Source organism: Triticum aestivum, chromosome 1A (genome assembly GCF_018294505.1).
Source record: "Triticum aestivum cultivar Chinese Spring chromosome 1A, IWGSC CS RefSeq v2.1, whole genome shotgun sequence".
NCBI lineage: Eukaryota > Viridiplantae > Streptophyta > Magnoliopsida > Poales > Poaceae > Triticum > Triticum aestivum.
In genome coordinates, this window is record NC_057794.1 from 32,144,217 (window position 1) to 32,152,790 (window position 8,574).

Consider the following 8,574-nt stretch of genomic DNA (forward strand, 5'->3'; position numbering starts at 1 on the left):
AAAGACGAGAGACGAGAACCACACGAATGGCCAAGACGATGATGCCACTACTGAAAAGAGCTGGTAGATGCAGCAACAGGAGCTGCGAGACTGGCGGCGGTGGCAGCGGAGGGAAGACGAAGCCAGTCAAGCTCCCAGAGACCATCAGAGCGTCGAGGGCCAGCACCAAGCAGAGCGCCCGTGCGACGATCCTGAACAGAACATGAATCAAAGTCGAGAATGACCCTACAACTAGAGTCAACAATCTGACCACCAGATATGAGCTGCATAGTAAGTCGAGGAACATGAGCGACAGAAGGAACATGAAATGAAGAAGTGTTAAGAGTGCCTCGACCAGCTACAGGGAGGGGAGTACCATCAGCTGTAAGAACACGAATAGGAGACTCGACGGGTCGAACGAAGGTCAAAGTAGAAGAATCATAAGTCATATGAAAAGATGCTCCAGTATCAAGAATCTATGGGGATGTACCTGAATGAGTAGAAGGTGGTTTCTCAATGCCAGAAGAGTCAGTCACAGAACCTGCAGAACCAGTTGGTGAAGACTCTGAAGCAGCAAGCAGACTTCGGAGCTGCGCAATTTCGCGCGCAGACAGGGACACAGCGAAAGAGGTCGAGGTAGGAACACCGGCCGCTTGTAGAGTCGACCGAGAGTAGCGAGTCGATGTAGAACGACCACCGCCACGCGCGGAGGCCGCGAGAGGAGTCGACGTAGAGCGACCACCGCCACGCGCGGAGGCCGCGAGAGGAGTCGACGTAGCGTGACCACCGCTGCGCGCAGAAGCCGCAAGAGGAGTCGGCGTCGAGCGACCACCGTCGCTCGGAGAAGCCGCGAGAAGAGTCGACGTCGAGCGACCACTGCCGCGCGCGGAAACCGCAAGAGAAGTCGATGTAGAGAGATCACCACCGCGCGCGGAAGCTGCAAGAGTCGACGAAGAGCAGCCACCACGACGTGTAAAAGCCGCAAAGGGAGCCGACGAAGAGTGACCACCACCACCTATGGAAGCGTCGAGAGGAGTCGACACAAAGCGGCCATTGCCATCCAAAAATATGGGAGTGACAGAGTGCAAGGCGTGAGGAGGGGCACCGAGTAAAGATGGAAGGTGCATGTGTGAGCTGATGTTGGATAGACAACCAGCGCCTGAAGACAACGACATAGTACCTTTTCTTTTTCTTTTTCCTTTTTTTCTCTCTTTTTTTAACACAGAAAAACGACCAGCAAAATCATCCAAAATGCAGCTGAAAGGTAGCGCACAGGCACGAGGCAGGAAGCCAGCGGGCCGAAACAGCCCGATCGTAGCCGCCCAGCCAAGCGCCTCGATGGAGGAAGCGGGCGGAAAGCGCCCGATGGGCAGCAGGCGGTGGCCTGATGAATGCCCAATCTGGAGGCGGCCGGCGACAGGAACCGGCGGCGGCGGCGGGAATCAGGTCTGATCTGAGCAGGCGGCGGCCAGATGAGCGCCCTATCTGAAAGTGGCCGGCGACGGGAACCGGCGAACGGCGGCGGGAATCAGGTCGGTGGCGGGCGTCTCGATCGAGTGTGACGAAATCGGGAGCGCGTCCCGATCTGAGCTGCAGCGGGCGGCAGAAAATCGTCTAGGAACGGCGACTTGGGGCGGAACCGTCGCCGGCAGCAGAGAACCGGCGAGCAACCGGCAGCAGAGATGGAATCCGGGTGGGAACGAAGATCGTGACGTCCGATAGCAGCTGCTCCGTTTTCCAGTTCAAGATCGATCTCGCACGGACGGGGACGAGAGTAGAGCAGCGGCAGCAGAGAAAACTGCAGCGCAAAGGCAACGGCCAAGCAGAGGGATGAGAAGATTTGGAGCAGCAGAGCCCAACGGCCAAGCAGAGGGATGAGAAGATTTGGAGCAGCAGAGCCGGAAAAGGATGATCGTCACGACGTGATTGGATCTAGCACGAGTTGCAGCGTGCAAAAAAAGAACCTAAAGCTTTAATACCATGTTAGGAAACATGCAACTTAATATTATCAGGAGGCAAACGCCATCATATATACATATATACAGGGAAGGCCAAAGGCCAGAATGCAAAAGGCCAAAGGACACCATAAATATAACTCTAACAGTAGGAATCTAGATTTCTATAAACTGATGTTTGATTTAGTCATTTTTGTATTAACAACTAAACAAATGATTGGCTTTTCATACTTGCATCTCATAGGGTGGAGCTAATATGAGTGGTGCTGGTCCTTGTTATAATCCCTTGGTAACGGCTGCAGAGAAGGGGTTAACTGAAGCTATCAAGTGCTTGTTGGAAGCTGGTGCAAATCCAAATGTTCTTGACGAGGTCAGAATGCTCATTTTGTCACATATTCGTGTTTTCCTTGGCTCTGTAGTGATATGCAACAACTATACGAGTTATGTGAGTACACCTACATGATGCTATATGTAATGTAAAAATAAAAGGCTGTGCTAAGTTACCTTTCTTACATAAGCGTGCTACTGTTTCGCCTTTCCCACTTTGTGCCATCTTTTTGTTAATTTGGTGGGATAGTGAATCAATAGACTTGTCTTACACTGATATGCAATGACCATAACTATAGGAGTTATGATGCAAGTAGACCTACATGATGCTATCTGTAGTACTATGAAAATAAAAGGCTGTGCTAAGTGAACTTTTCTGAATAACCTTGTTACAGTTTCACCATTTCACCTTTATGCTCTCTTTGTAAATATGTGTCATGAACATTTGCCTATTTCCTAATGTTGAATATTACTTTTTGTAAAGTTTTTGTTGTTTCTCAACAGTTTGGTAGATTGCCAATGGAGTTGGCTGCTGAGTATGGTACACGGGAAGACGTTGAGATGCTCTTTTCTTCCACCTTGCCAATTTCAACTGTGACAAATTGGAGCGTTGACGGAATCATTAGTCATGTGAAGATGGAAATCAAGCAGCTTGAGGTATGTCATGGTAGCAAATTTTCTTTGCACTCATAACAATTTTGTCCCATGTTAACTCTAAGCAATGTTGGCATCAATATTTAGCTAAAACTTCATGGATCAAGAACTGGTCAATGCGCCCATGTTTTCGCTGTGTGCGGTCTAAGATCCGTTCCTGAAAACTCATCTGATGTGAATGATGCTTTATTGGATAACTTATTTTGCTTGCATGTTAATTCATTAGGTGTACTAATTAATTTCACTACAACAGGAACCCCCCTTTAGCAACGCATCGATGCATTGTCGTATGTCCATATATGCGTTGCTAAGGTCTACACCAACGGATTACGATGTGTTGCCGTAGGTGGCGTTGCTAGGGTATACAACAACGTATATGCATCCGTTGGTAAACAACATGTAGAAGCGTTGTAATGTAGCAACGTATAGAGTTAGAGACTAACAACACAACATAAGCGTTGGTGGCTACCCTGTCCAATGACATATCATGGCAACGACTAGAGCCTTCCCTACATAGCATGAATAATTGATGATATTTTATAGATAGCTATCCGGAATTATTAGGTCAATATCGATAGTGTACATGAGCCACAATATTATAATGAACAGGAGGGTCTCATATATTGAATCAAATATGTTGCATTACAAAGAACACGATCCAGAGATTACAAGATGTGAAACTATCTAGTAGTAGCCGAATTCTCGACCTTGCCATCAACTATATATTTGAAATGTTGTCTTGAAAATTACATTCTAATTATCTAGTAGTAGCCCCATTCTCATCCTTGCAATCAACATTGGAGCCATGCATCATCCAGTTTATCTTGGCAATCTACAAAAATAAATAAATGAGATGAGTAACTTACTCTAGAGAAAATCAGGTTCAACATTAACTATGTCAAACATAAAAATATTTTTGGGGATCAACATGTACATCCGATGACATATTTAAATGAAATACAGTCAACATTTTTCTACCCACTATATTCTCCTCATAAATCCAAGCGACAACTATAAAAACAAATGCTGAATTTTGATAAAGTGCCATTTATCAAATGAAGGTACATAACTAAATTTCATCATATGTGATTCAAACCAAACCAATTTCTACGAACAAGTTAAAAAGGAACAATATAGGCATTAAGTATACTCTACTACATACAGTTATACATCTAGATGTCATGTGTCCTAGTGCAATTCTATCATGAATTATGTACTCGCTATGATTTGTGAGTTATGTGAAGGTCACATCTAAGTGCATTTTGAGTTAACTTCTCCTGTCTCACTACTTTTGCTCCATTGGAATTCTTCCTACCCACTCAATGGTTAAATTTTAATACAACAGTATCAAGGCAATTTTAGTAGTATAACAATGCAAAAATTAGTCACAAGATAGTTTAGTAAAACAAGGTAAATTTTAGTACAAAATTGATATACTAAACTTTAGTACAAGAAGTCTAACTATGTTGACCAAATGGGATATTAGCCTCTGTAAGCTAAAAGACCCTTAGCAACTCCGTATTCAACTGTACAAATAAGTTTGTATAATATTTAGATAAACATAAAATTTATAGGGAACGCTAGAAGATATCAGATGTAGCATTGCATCAAAATAGCATTAGTAGTACTGCAGATAGAGAAATTACACACTTCTTTGCTCAAATATCATCAGCACATGCGCTTACAGAACATATTTGAGATATTTGTTATTTCTGCATCAGTGCGCGCGTACGAAAGACGTTAATATTTGAGAGCAAGCCAAAAGAAGTTATACAAAATGTCAGTACAGAGATCACACCACAGTTCACCTCGGCCTCGACCTTTTCTTTTCTATATTGGGAAATCGCATTGTAATCTATAAACCAAACTAGCGTTGTGAAACCATCTTCAATTTATTAAAGATGCTTTGCATTTAAAATAGCTCAATACGGTTTACTATGCAAAGTAGGGTGAATTACCTTGAGCATATTGATGTTTATATCAACTCCTAATCTGGGAAATTGATAGATGAAGAACCAGTGAGACATCAATATTTCATGATCTTGTGAATAATTAGATGTCGATTGAAGAAAAGTTGGGAGCCAGCAACATGTAGAACCACAAGTTCTGATAAGAGTAATTGGAGAAAGGTGAAATCAATCTTACAGGGTTCTGGCTCATGCACTGAAACAATACAAGAAACAACAAAACGTGTTATAGTCATAGTATACCATAGTTCCTACATCAAGTAACAACACCATCTTAAATCCTAGGGGAACACAGAACCTTGCAACCTAAGAAATCTGTACCATAGTTTTCTCTCGCCATGTTGGCACTGATCGAGGGCGCCTCAAGCAGGCCAGTAGCTCCAGCAGGCTGGCGGCTCCACAGCCTGTGAGCACGATGAGAAGAGCTGTGATGTTGCTCGCCATCAATAATTAATTGTGCAGTGCTGCTACGACGCCATTCTGCAAGCACCGTAATGAAAAGGTCAAACCAAAACATCATGCTCATCAACTCAGCTAGCGGATCAACAATTGAAACTGAGTCAGCAATTAGATGATTATAAGGGAGACAATGTTTTGGTAACGCACAACGATCCTGCAGCCTCACGTGGATGTTCATCAACACAACAGATCGAACTACTACTAGAATGACAATGCAATCCAACAAATACGCACATGTTGGCTGAAGCAAGGTCAGTTTCAGAACCTGCAAGTGAAGGTGAAATTAAGGATTATATAGACAATAAAGAGGAATATTAGGACAGATGGACCGATGCGAGACTAATTCCTATAGTATTACACAACATGCAACAGTGAAATTGGCGAGGATTCTTTCAGAATAAAACATATATGGACTCAAACATACATCCAAATAGATCATCCGAACTGGAAACGACTGGCTTGCATGTGCAGAACTAGATAGCAGTGCACACTGAAAAATGCAAGGACGAAACTAAAATACCTAGATTGATGAAGTGAGTAACATTAGGTAGCGCAGATCACGTTTGTGATTTCTGGCAAAGAAGCAAACCATGGACCGATGCCATGTCAGCACAAAGAATCAGAGAGGGATAGAGGGTACGAGCAGAGGAGAGAAGTGCCTTACTAAATTGTCGGTGTCAGAGGCGATGTAGCCGAGGCGGAGCAGCACCGGCGAGCCCAAGCCATCACCTGCGCGTGCGGAGACGCGGGGTAGAGGGCCTACGCGGGAGTCGCACCGGCGGCCCGTGGCGGCTAGGGTTGCTGCAGGGCATGTGCAGCAGCGCGAAGGAAGTTGCGACGGCGGAGGGTCGGAGGAGAGGACTGCGGGCCAGCCGGGCTAGTGAGCGACGCCGTGGAAGAGCGCCCGAGCTAGCTGCAATTGCTGGTGGCGATCAACATCCTGGATTCGTGGTCATGGAGCTTGAGTGAGAGGAATCATGGGGGAGGGGAGATGGGGAAAATTTGGGAGGGCGTGGGTAGGTACGTCCGTATAGGAGGTTAGATTTTCCCTAGGAGAGGAGGTTAGCGCTAAGTATGGGTGGGTGGGATAAGTTCGGGAGGTTGGAGATTAAAACAAACAACACATATTGTTATTTCGTTGGTAGATATGCGTTGGTATAGGTGGGTTTTTGTTGTACTTCATTTCCCATCTGTAGCAAGTGACAATTATCATTGATCAAAACTATCTCTTGTCTTTTTCCTTGAGGTTGAAACTGCTAACCTGTATATTGTACATGTTACATCTGACAGATTCTGTAGGATCGTCTAGGCAAGACTGTTAAGAGCAGATAGGAGGAGTAGGATTAACTACCTTCTCCCTGAGCCGATGAACTCCCTGTTCCGGCCATGGCGGCGAGTGGACGGCAGTGGTGAGGAGACAGAGAGTAGTGGCGGCGGTGGAGCTTCCCGTGAGCACCGCGCTAACCCTAGATCGGTAGGGAGTGTCAGTGGGGATTGTGGCAGCGATTAACCTCGTGAGTCGTGCCCCGGCCCCCATCTCTGTTATATAGCGCGGGTCACAGGGGCCCACCAACCATGGTTTGGTTGGGCGCCCCTGATCAGGGCGCGAGTCATGGGCCCGTTCGACCCGTTGGGTTCGAACGGGAGAGAGACCAACCTAACATTCTCCCCTTTGATCTCAATTTTACTTTTAACTCTATACTTTCTAGTTTATTTGTTTCATCACACTAGTAGAAAACAGGGCTTTGGTCCAGGCCGGGTCAGCCCATTAGTCCCGGTTCAGTCCAGAACCGGGACCAATGGGGCATTGGACCCGGTTCGTGAGCCCAGGGGGCCGGCCGGGCCACGTGGGCCATTGGTCCTGGTTCATCTGGACCTTTTGGTCCCGGTTGATGGGACGAACCGGGACCAATGGGCCTCGCTCCTGGCCCACCACCATTGGTCCCGGTTGGTGGCTTGAACCGGGACCAAAGACTCCCCTTTAGTCTTGGTTCGTGCCACCAACTGGGACCAATGAGGTGCCTATATATACCCCCTCGCGTAAGAGCAGAGCACACTGCTCTGTTTTTTTCTGGCCGAGGGGGAGAGGGCTTGGTGGTGCTCTAGCTCACCTCCTATGCACACAAGGTGTTCGATAGAATGCCCGAGCCACACTACTTAAGCTTTCTCCTCTCCAAGCTCGACCTCCAAGCTCCATTTTCCACAATATTTGTCTAGGTTTAGCGGTCTGTCATGCCCCGTCCCTGTCTTCACCGTCGTCGATTACCCGCGCCTAGCTCATCGCCGGCACCACCGTGGTGAGCCTCTTGTTCTTATCTTCTTTCCGAAAGGAAAAATATTCTTACTTGTATGTTTACATAGATACTTATATTATTTTCTTACTTTTATTATTGCATCTTATATAGTGCGATGGTTTTGGTATCCGCCCCTGTCGGCCCTCGTCCTGTCTATGATTCGGATGTGGTATATATATTATCTTTATAACTATTGGTTCATTTATTGTTTATGAAAATTATGCCGACCAACATGACATAGATTTTATTTATGTAGGATTTATGTGAATCGGAAATGCCAACCGACCCTATTGTCGAGAGGTTAAATTTAGTTGAAGAAGAAAACAATTTGTTGAAGGAAAAAATAAAAAAATTGAGGAGGAGAAGATGATATTGGAGTTGCATGTTGCGGATGTCGTCGATGATCACAAGATCAAGATGGATGCAATGCGCTTGAAGATTAGAAAGATTAGAAAATATGCCATTCATACCGAGGCTTGGTATCATTATGCCGTTGGATCAATTGTTACCTTGGTTGCGATTATGATCGCATTTGTTTTCGCATTGAAATGTTTTACATAGTTTCAATGTATGGTTTAATTAATTAGATGCTCTGGAGAGCTATATGTTGTTAGATGAGAACTATGTATGCACTTTGGTTTTAATGTGATGATGAACTTCTATTAATTTGGACACTTAATTATATATAATGCACGCAGATGAACCGGCAATGGATGTACGGTGACAGACACACCTGCGAGTACATTAAGGGCGTGCATGAGTTTCTCGATGCGGCTGAGGCAAACAAGCAGAATGGTTTTATGTGTTGTCCATGCACTGAATGTGGGAATACGAGGTCTTACTCTAACCGGAAAATCCTTCACTCCCACCTGCTTTACAAGGGTTTCATGCCACACTATAATGTTTGGACGAGGCACGGAGAAATAGGGGTTATGATGG

The 8,574-nt window shown here is 45.4% G+C and overlaps 1 long non-coding RNA gene across 2 annotated transcripts; it reads right to left on the reverse strand.

Annotated features, from left to right (window-relative positions):
- Positions 1–3,517: 3,517 nt before the first annotated feature.
- On the reverse strand, positions 3,518–6,396 carry LOC123081478 (uncharacterized). 2 transcript variants are annotated; one of them, XR_006438734.1, is made up of 6 exons: positions 6,006–6,396; positions 5,862–5,913; positions 5,489–5,606; positions 5,204–5,362; positions 4,874–5,078; positions 3,518–3,747 (listed from the first exon to the last, which is right to left on the reverse strand). It is a non-coding gene; the product is annotated as an uncharacterized lncRNA (long non-coding RNA). The 2 variants fall into 2 exon arrangements; XR_006438737.1 differs by lacking the exon at positions 5,862–5,913 and having other exon boundaries at positions 4,874–5,362.
- Positions 6,397–8,574: the final 2,178 nt, after the last annotated feature.